General features: G+C 39.4%; 1 pseudogene; it reads right to left on the reverse strand.

The window, feature by feature from the left end:
- Positions 1–5,239: 5,239 nt before the first annotated feature.
- LOC148012242 (uncharacterized) lies at positions 5,240–10,122 on the reverse strand (annotated as a pseudogene).
- Positions 10,123–10,593: the final 471 nt, after the last annotated feature.

Raw genomic sequence — 10,593 nt, forward strand, 5'->3', positions numbered from 1 at the left:
TCTACCTGATTGTGTCAATTGGTCTGACATTGAACTCCCATATGAATGGCCACTAGAGCTGACATTACATCCTTGAAGAGAAAATAACTTTTTCCTCCTAGAATGATTAAGGTGCAAAATATCAAAGGAAAAATGATGCATTTGCCTCAGCGCATGGCTCTGGAAGTGTTAAAGGATCGAACTACTTCTATTCTCAAAGTCTCTCAGCCTCAATTGAGGGTGTCTCTTTCCTAGAGGGCAAACATCTTTAAATTTTATACTCAACCGTGTACACATGAACATGTACAACATGGTATTTGTCTTCATTGTAGAAAACTAATTCAATAAGCGTTTTCTAATAAAAGATTGCAAAAGAGATTGAGTTCTTATTTTGCTTCACCTTCTCCATGCTCTCTTAATACACATAATGTAGGCTCGTACAAAGAAAGAGAAAAACTATTAGTAGAACCCTCTATATCCTACACAATGCAAGACTTGAATCAAGCATTTCCTAATATTTGGACTGATCATGAGGATCCAGAAGAGATATTTAAAGACATCCAACACATTTATTTTCCTTCTTTAAAAGCAATGATCAAAGGTAAGACTATTATCCAACCTTCTTTACAACCGAGTGACACTGCTGAAGATCTAGCAGAGTATCTAGAGTTGATGTTTCCACATTGGTCAGATCAAGATTATAAGGTCACTTTTGATCATATTGATGAAGCAATCCTTGATAGGCTTTGAAGGCAAAGAGAAGCAAATCATATTCTTAATCAATTGCCCTTATGTGTTTCTCGCCTAGATCAACATAAAGATGATACTCAGCGAAGTGTGGAAGCTTGCATTGATACACATATGATGTTTGAAAACATAGACCAACATCCACCTAATGCTCCTTCCCATGAATTGCCTGCATGGTATTACAAATCCCAAGCTGAGTTTCAAAGACAAACTACTTACTTTCCTCTTTTGATGAAGACGGAGACAGTGTGGTTGATGAGGATTTTGTTCCTATCAATCCAAATAGAGAAGCCCTTTCTCAAGGTTCAGTGCTCCAAGCTCTACTCAATTCACATATGGATACTCTTGTAAGTACATAATCCTCTCTTGCACTAAATTCTACTAAAGCTATCCCAACCACTCCTATGAATGCTTATTCCACTTATTCTTGCAAACCTTCTTATACAAATTTCTACAAGATGATAGGAGTTAGATGGAAAATCTCCTAAAGAGATTAAATTGCTCATCTACATGATGTATGCATATGGGGGTTAGAAGATCCTTCAAAAACTGCAAACCAACCGATTTGATATCTTGAAGGCCATGACACATGGATTTGTAGGTGTTCTAAAACAGTGGTGGATTTTGATACATTCCCAAGTCAAATTGGGTATTGTGTAACATGCTCACCCCGTTCAGCTCTTCTTTGAATTATTTCTTGGGGCGAATTGGTGGGAAGAAAATTGGATGATGTGTTAGAAGCTCGAGAAGCTTTCTTTAAATCTAGACTTTGTGACCCTCGACAATATAAGAAATATCTCATTTACAGGAGAGATTTGTTGTATGAAGGATTAGGCGGTCATGATAAGAGCATGAAAGAACATCCAGTTTGTTCTTTACTTGAGCCTATTTCCTTTTACTACAAATAGAAAATGAAAGCTAAGAACATGGATTTTACTGATAGTGTTGGCCAAATTTTGCAAACAATAGAAGACTATCAAAGAAGTCCGTCAATAGCAAAAGATGACTCAGTTAAATCAAAAGTTTCCTTAATCAGTATGTAAATCTGCCACAAGGTATGATATTGATTTTGGTTGTAAGAAATGTGCTTGCTCTACATTTTATGGTGGTGGTAACAACTATCATAGCACATCGCAGTACTATGCCAAAGGTTGCAGATCTTATTTTAATCGCTAAGACAAGCACGAAAATGAAGGATATTCCTAAAGATATTCACACCATTCTCATAGACATGGCAAGCACAGACCACCCTCATCTCATCGACATAACTCTCATCAAACTGAGACAAATGGAGAAGATTAGAAGAAAGAGCTCAAATGCTATATTTGTAGAAGTAAGTCACATTTAGCAAATAAGTGCTCCAAGAAGACTACACAACAAACCAATGCGACTAAGGTAAATCTACACTATCTAAGTGACACATCATCATCTTGTTCTTCTTTTTTTGAAAGTGACACTAATCCTACTCTAGATCCTATTCCGATGTGGAGTTAGATTGTGAGCTCGCCAATGAGGTGAAAGTGAAACTGAAGTCAGTAGCACCCGTACAAGTGAAAGTGAAACTAAAGTCAGTAACACCAATACTGAAACTTCTTGGCACACTGCCACTTTTGAGAAACTTCAATCTACATCTGAGCATTCTTCATTTTAAGACACTTCAGACCTAGAAACAGATTATGCTATCTATTTTGATACATTTGTACTAGTAAATGCTCGTTTTGTGCATTTTTTAAGAATGAAAGATAAATTATTTCCTGGTCCAACTTTCTCTACTGGTGGAAGTTCTTCACAGCGACATAAAGGCAAGAAAAAACAATTGGAGTCAGATACTGCTAAATCCTCTATGGAAATTGGCTCCTCCTACAAAATAGCAAGGATAAGGTACGTCAAGAGTTTTTTACTAACCCTTATGATTTACCTAAACCAGGTACTCTCAGCTCTCATAAACTAAGGGCAAGGCCAATATGTTCATTCCTCACAACCTAGAACAAATGCATCACCCCAGAACAGCTACACAATTACGCAAGTGCCTATCTGCAACAACTTCCTCTACTCAACAAGAATGGACTGACATGTTACATGCTTTTGCTGCTATGCAACTAGAAGTACACCCTCTATGTAAAGTATTTAAGAGATTCCTTCACGGCCAAAAATAATTGGCTCAAGGAAATATATAACTTATTTTACAAGAACCCTTAAAGTTCTATCACAAAAATCCCAATCAAACAGGTCAACCATATAAGATTGACAAAATACAAAATATAGAAGGTAAATGCTTTGAATACTGGTGGACCTATCCTATGACACTAAAAGGATATGGAGGTATAGCGACATTGCTTTCTGACATAAAATAATGGCATCGCTATTAGCGTCGCATTTGCGATGCAAATAGTGACGCTGCTCAGACGAAAAAAATGCAGGCCAAAACCCGAGCGTGTTATTTTACACGAGTACACGAAAGAGAGAGTGAAAGGGAGAGCGAACTCCATCTTGAATTTGAGAGGGAGAGGGAAAGAAAGAGAGAAAGAGAGAGAGGGAAAGCTTCTCACCGCCACCGCCGCCGTTTGCGAAGAAGAGGAGGAGGAAGTGTACAGAGGGCGAAGAGGAGCCACCATTGCACCGTCGAATCCATTCTCGATCCTTTACGATGAGTACATAATTGTTCATTCTTGCTTTGTTAAGAAGGAACGAGAGAGAGAGGGAGAAAACATTAAACATAATAGGGAAAGAGAGAAAGAGAGGGAGAGGGAGAGCAGGGGAGAGGAAATGAGAGATCAGGGAGAGGAAGAGAGAAAACGAAATGAGAGAGTGAGAGGAAGAGAGAAAAGGAAAGAAGGAACGAGAGAGAGAGGGAAAAAACATTAAAGATAATAGGGAAAGAGAGAAAGAGAGGGAGAGGGAGAGAGAGGGAGAGGAAATGAGAGAGGGAGAGGAAGAGAGAAAAGGAAATGAGAGAGGAAAAGGAAGAGAGAAAATAAAACAAGGAACGAGAGAGAGAGGGAAAAAACATTAAACATAATAGGGAAAGAGAGAAAGAGAGGGAGAGGAAATGAGTGAGGGAGAGGAAGAGAGAAAAGGAAAGAAGGAACGAGAGACAGAGGGAGAAAACATTAAACATAATAGGGAAAGAGAGAAAGAGAGGGAGGGAGAGAGAGAAGGAGGGAGAGGTTGTTGTTATTGTTGTTTTTGTTTTTATTTCTTCTTTTCTTTTTTTATTGTTTGTTGTTGTTGTGGTAGTCATAGTAGCAATAGCGGTAGCGACAGTGGTAGTTGGAGATTAATTTATTATTTTCCTGTTTGTTGTTTTTGTGGTTGTCGTAGTAGTGGTAGTGGTAGTGGTAGGGGTAGGGGTAGGGGTAGGGGTAGGGGTAGCGGTAGCGGTAGCGGTAGTTGTTGTTTAATTTCTTATTTTCTTGTTTTTTGTTGTTGTGGTAGTTGTAATAGTAGTAGTGGTAGTGGTAGTGATAGTAGTAGTTGTCGTTTAATTTTTTCTCTTCTAGTTTGTTGTTGTTGTGGTAGTCGTAGTCGTGGTCGTAGTCTATTGAACAGTGCACGAGGGAGACAAGGAATGGAGGAAGAGAGAGGGGAAGAGAGACACGAGACACTGAAAGTGGAACCCCAGAAGTGTGTCAACTGAGCACATATGATAGGAATATATAGAGGGAACCTGGGGCGCTATATATAGATAGACTATATATAGCTAACACCCTTGCTCAAATAAAGGTCCCTTACTATGGATGAAAAAACCCTTGGGGGCTTAAGGGAAAAACCCACAGCTCTATATAGGCCTGCCATTATATTAATATTCAAAATATAAAATTATAAAGTTGAACTTACAATAGCCTATTCATAGGCATCAAAGGAGTTACATCACTCGTGAATTACAACATAACGAAGAATGAGCTATATCATTTTCAGGAGCTACATCACTCCTGAATTACAACAGCCTATTCAGAGGCATCAAAATAGCTTTATCACTCCTAAATATACAACATGTAAAATAAGAATAAGTGACATCGCTGCAAAATATAAAATCTCCAAGAAATTCTCTCAACTGAACTTGGGATGTAAGCAGTATATCTGTCACATCAAAACTTAAAGAAAAATGTTACAGTGACATTAGAACAACACAAGGTCTATAGAGACAGTTCGCGATGCCACTCTATAGAGAACATAACACATGTGGGGCCCCATGAACAGAATATAAATAAACCAGTTTGTCATTAGCTGGAATATAGACGCTCATCAGCTGGAAAGAATATAAACGAAATAATGTGTCAATAGCTGGAATATAGACCCTCATGAGCTGGAAAGAATATAAACAAAACAATGTATCATCAGCTAGAATATAGACGCTCATCAATGGAATAATGAATGAGGACGATCATCATGAAGCATGGCAATATCAACATCCAAAAGTAATGTTGATGTTGAAATGTAGAGAGAGAGAGAGAGAGAGAGAGAGAGAGAGAGAGAGAGAGAGAGAGAGAGAGAGAGAGAGGAAGCTTATTTGCTAAGTGGCTTTGTCAGCTACCAGGTTTCTAAAAAACCTCTCTGTATAATCTCCCACTCTTATTTTGGGCAAATATAGAATGGCCTTCTTAGCATCAAAACTGACTGAGTTCATGTGACCTGGTGCTATAGGTTGGAATTTGATGCCACAATTGCGAAGATCAACTGCAGATGGGAAGTGGGTTGGCTTCTCCACAAGCTTTTGAGTTTGGGAGCCTTGAGTGGCAATGCCATACAGGCAATCCGGCAAGTGCTTCCGATTGTGTATGTTGTTGACAACAACGTGGAAGCTTTCCTTAGAGCTGAAATAAAATGGAAGAACCTCACAGGCTACTTTGGTGACCAGTTTTCCCAATACTTTGAGTGCTTTTGCACTTGAGTCCTGCGCATTGTTGTCCTTTGTCATACTTATTCTAATGACCTCCAGAAGCAAGAACATAGGGATTTGATTTTCCAACAGGACAAAGTCCTCGACGATGGATCTTTGCAAAGGGCGAGGGAACCAAAGGTTGTAATATGACGCATAACCAGATGGGATGGTGCTACCATTCTCCTGAGCAGAGGGTTTCAAGAAAATCTTGCACAAAATTTCATAATCATAGCTAAGGCAAAGTGTCGTGCACATTTACAAATTTCAAACACCAAATCTAATCAACAAAGTCACCATTACAGTACAAACATCACCATCAACATTCACCCTATGCCTTCTGACTTGTTCTAAAAGGTCATGCATGCACTCTCTTGGGCTTATGACATCTACCTCTTTTGATTCCCAAAACTTGAATGAAGTTGCAACCTCACTGATGAAAGCTGCTAAGTTTGGACAGGACTGATCTCTTGAAAACTTCAAGGTGCACTCTGCAGCTACCTTGCCGTCCCTCACTGCAACCGCCTTAAAAAACTCTAGAAGATTAATACGATCATTATGCGACAGCTCTGCTATCAAGCCTACATCAAGAAAAACAACATGAGGCCTAGCCCTAAATAACCCCATTCCAGATGGAGTTCTCCCATTTTCCACCCGAACAAGAATATTCCCAGGATGCATGTCTGCATGGATAGAATTATCGACAAGCAATATTTTTAGAAGTGTATTTGTGCCAATGTGTGCCAGAGAATGGTTGATGCGACTCTTTTCCGCGAGTTCAACAAAACGAGAGATGCTCTGCCCTTGCTCAAATGATTCTACCAAAACTGCATGATGTACAAAAGGATAGATAGGTCTTGGAAAGGACACGTCCCTCCAACTCCAGAAATTGTAAAGAAACCTGCTGAGATGTATTGCTTCTCGAGCAAGATCAACTTGTGTCAACATGAAAACTGCAAACTGCCGTACACAGTCATCCATCCTTAGCTAGCTAATTCGTCGAATTAATGCTGACAGATTCGCAATCCATTTTATGATGACGAAATCATGCCTAATTATGTCACTAACATTAGGATGCCTTACTTTCACTGCCACTACCATGGGCTTTTGTTTGTAACCATGAACAGCACGCATCATTGCCCTGTGGACCTGTGCAATGCTCCTTGAAGCTACTGCCACTTCCTCAAAATCTTCAAAAATGTCATGAAGCTTCTGGCCGAATGCAGTTTCTACAATTTGAACTGTATGATTAAAACTGTGGGCAGGTGCCTTGGTGTGCAGTTTTGTCAATTCAACGCACAAATCCCGTGGAAAGAGATCTGGTCTAGTTGCGGCCCACTGCCCCCATTTGATGAATGCCGCTGGCCTATTAGCTTAGTTGAGTTAGAGCGTCATGCTTCAAGCGTGAAGGTCGTAGGTTCTAGAGATGGAGGAGAAAACAAGGGAAAGGGGGTGCCTTTGTGTGCGTTCTTGCCTTATGCTGGTGATGGTGGAGGCAAAGGAGCCTCCTGGCGATGAACATAATGGGAGAGATGGAGGGGGCTAGGTTACCATCGCCGAGGGCAGGTACAATAAGGCAAGATACTCTCAGCTACTACCGACCTATGCTTGCTCTGATACCATGTTGAACAGTGCACGAGGGAGATTAGGAACGGAGGAAGAGAGAGGAGAAGAGAGACATGAGACACCGAAAAAAGGGGACCTGGGGCGCTATATATAGCTAACATAGTCATCGTAGTCGTGATTGTAATAGTAGTATTAGTAGTAGTAATAGCAGTTTTCTTGTTTGTTGTTGTTGTAGTAGTAGTAGTTTTTTCTCTTTTCTTGTTTATTGTTGTTTAGTTTTCTTGTTTGTTGTTGTTGTTGTTGTTTTTGTTGTTGTTGTTGTAGAAATAGTTTTTTCTTCTTTTCTTTTTTGTTGTTATTGTAGTAGTAGTAGTAGTAGTAGTAGTAGTTGTTGTTGTTGTTGTTATTGTTTTTCCTTATTTTCTTGTTTATTATAGTGGTAGTGGTTTGTTGTTGTGGTAGTGTAGTCATGGTTGTAGTAGTAGTAGTAGTAGTGGTTTACTTGTTTGTTGTTATTGTAGTAGTAGTTTTGTTTACTTTCTTGTTTATTGTTGTTTAGTTTTCTTTTTTATTATTGTTGTAGTAGTGGTAGTAGTAGTTTTTTTTCTTTTCTTGTTTGCTGTTGTTGTAGTAATAGTAGTAGTAGTTGTTGTTGATTTTTCTTCTATTCTTGTTTATTGTAGTGGTAGTGGTAGTAGTAGAGAGAGAGAGTTATTGTGGTGGTTGTAGTCGTGGTCGTAGTCGACGTAGTCGTGATTGTAGTACTAGTACTAGTAGTAGTAATAGTAGTTTTCTTATTTATTGTTGTTATAGTAGTAGTGGTTTTTTTTTCTTTTCTTGTTTATTGTTATTTAGTTTCCCTCTTTAAGGTCTTTTACACCACTTTTCCCCCCTTTCCTTTCCACCAATAGCATTTTTAAACCACCCACCCCCCAGGATCCAAAAAACCCCCTTCCTGTGGCTTTAATAAGCCTTTCTCTCGAAGGATTTTAAAACCACCTCCCTAGGATTTAAAAACCCTCCCCGTGGGTTTTTTCCCCCATAAACTGCTTTAGGGTCCTTTAAGCCCCTTTCATATTGTAAGCCCCCTTAATCCTTTCTTGTGGGCCTCCTTCAAAGCCCCCTTTCCCGAGTTATCCCATCCAAGCTTTTATAAGCCCATTAAGTTTTTTTCCCCCCCTCGCGTTCTTACGCAAAGGTTCATCTTAACCTCGGGGTCCCTTAGAACCCCTTTCTATTAGCCTTCATAAACATCCTTTGTCCCCTTAGGTTCCCCACAAGTTTCCCTTTAGCCAAATTTAAGGAGGAAAAACCTATAAAGCCTTCTAAAGCCAACTCTGAAAAACGGTGCAATCAGTCTCACAAAGGGAGTTTCGCGTTCGAAGAAAATCGGTCAAGATCATAAATCTGCTTCCAAGATGAAATGGCCGCATTCACAATGGCTCCTAAGAAGGCACAATGTGCAACCGCAGGAGGATCATCTCCTAACATCCATGTGGACATTTCACCACAAGTCCAAGTTTTTCTTCCTAATTTTGATTAACGTAATAATGTTTCAATTATGCATGGATCATTTATGGAATTAGGATGCACTTTTTTTTATTGAAATACCTTGACTAAATTAAAAGAAATAACTTCGATCAAGGAATTGGTCATTTGTATTAAACGAATGAAAAAGAAGAGCATAAGATCTTCATGCATTCCTAGCAAGTGGTTATTATGCATTGCAAAGTAACGAACTCGGATTAACTAATGCCCATCTTTATAAAATTGAAATTACTGATGTACACTTTCGATTATGCATGGGAAATAATAAATCATATGTCGCATTATTAGGCATTTTTCCTTCGAAATGATTCATTAAAAGAAGGTCGCTAATAATCCGTAGGAATTTACAAGGCATGGAAATGGTTCTTAAAACTGCGTAAAGTAGATTAAAATCTAGTCAATTGGCTTAAATCTCAATCAACAACATAAATAGTTACGAAAGGTTGTACAATGCTTATTCAGCATACGAAAATCTCATTTAGAAAAGAAGTTAGAAAAAGGTTGCATGGTTCACATAAAACCCTATCGCTTAGTAGCATGAATTCTTAAATGCATCAATAGAAGTTATGTCGTAACTTAGCATATGCTTTGGTTTTAACCAGAAAAGTAGGGTTTGTAAATATACTCAAACGTAGGAAATGAATCATGTGGTTACGAGAAGGGTATCGTAAATACCTTCAAGAATAGATAAGTAAATTGGTTTACCCTAAAGTCTTGCCCTCATTCACGGAATGTAGGGACAATAGGACACACTTGCGAGAAACGATCTAGGGTTTTTACCCTAAGGATGGCTCGCTAAAAGAATGAAACTCGATTTGGATTTGGACCTTTAGGACCGACAATATCGACCTGGTGCAATCAAGAACGGATTGTTATGAAGATACCCCAACCCTGTTTCCTATCTAATCATGATTTCGTGATTAGACAACGCCATTCGATGGGTAAAATAGTCCCATGATTTTGATGCGACACTCGCGCAATAGGTTGCAGAGTCGCATGATCTTGTGATTTGATCAAAAGAGAATGGCCAATTCCTCAGAATGAGATTGGCAGATTCTTACGCAAGTTTATCTTGCAAGAGGAGAAATAATCGTCGTGATATAGTACCTTTCTTGGGTAAAGTAACCAAGATACGAGGATTAGATATTTGCTTGGAAGCAAAAGACCAATTAGTAAAATGGAATAACATATTTACTGCCAATAGAACTTAAGGTATTGGTTAAGTTGGGTTAGTAGGGTACGGCCCTAACCCAAGGATATAGGGTTAACAAACAAACCCTTGGGGATCTTGCCAAGTCGCAATTGATCCTGGATCGAGTACTGGATGCATTCGGAGAGAAAGATTCACTCCTTAGAAATTGGCCAAATAAACGACCACTGGAATTGATTGTGCTTTTAACAGTTTAGAAAGCACTGTTTGCATTGTTTGCTCAAGGAACTAAAGGATGAAAAGATATCTAATGCTTCAGGTTGAAGGCCTGAAGGGAGAGGCAGTTTCAGTTACCCCCGACTGCCTGCCTGACCCTAACCAAGGGGGTTGTTGACCGCGCCGGGAACATGGACCCAACCCACCATGAGAGGTCTCTCCATTGAGTTCTACTTGGAGTAGGAGGACGCTTGGGTGCCAGGGGGGGCTCTGGCCGTAAATCCCTTGCCTTTTCGGTCCTGCACAAGAGGCTAACGTGACTCGGGATTGGATCTCGAGGCCCACATACTAGTTTACGGGTGGAAGCTTGGAATAGTGATCCCTGGGAATTACTGGATAGCCCTTGGGCAGATTATGGACAAGCCTATGGGCGGAAACTCCTTGTATTTCAAAGATAAAATGATGGAATGTTAAAAAAAGAACTTACTTGATATTGTTTTTCTATGTC

This window comes from Lygodium microphyllum, chromosome 27 (assembly GCF_053477565.2).
Source record: "Lygodium microphyllum isolate KBCC chromosome 27, Lygodium_microphyllum_v1.1.10, whole genome shotgun sequence".
In the NCBI taxonomy this organism is placed as follows: domain Eukaryota; kingdom Viridiplantae; phylum Streptophyta; class Polypodiopsida; order Schizaeales; family Lygodiaceae; genus Lygodium; species Lygodium microphyllum.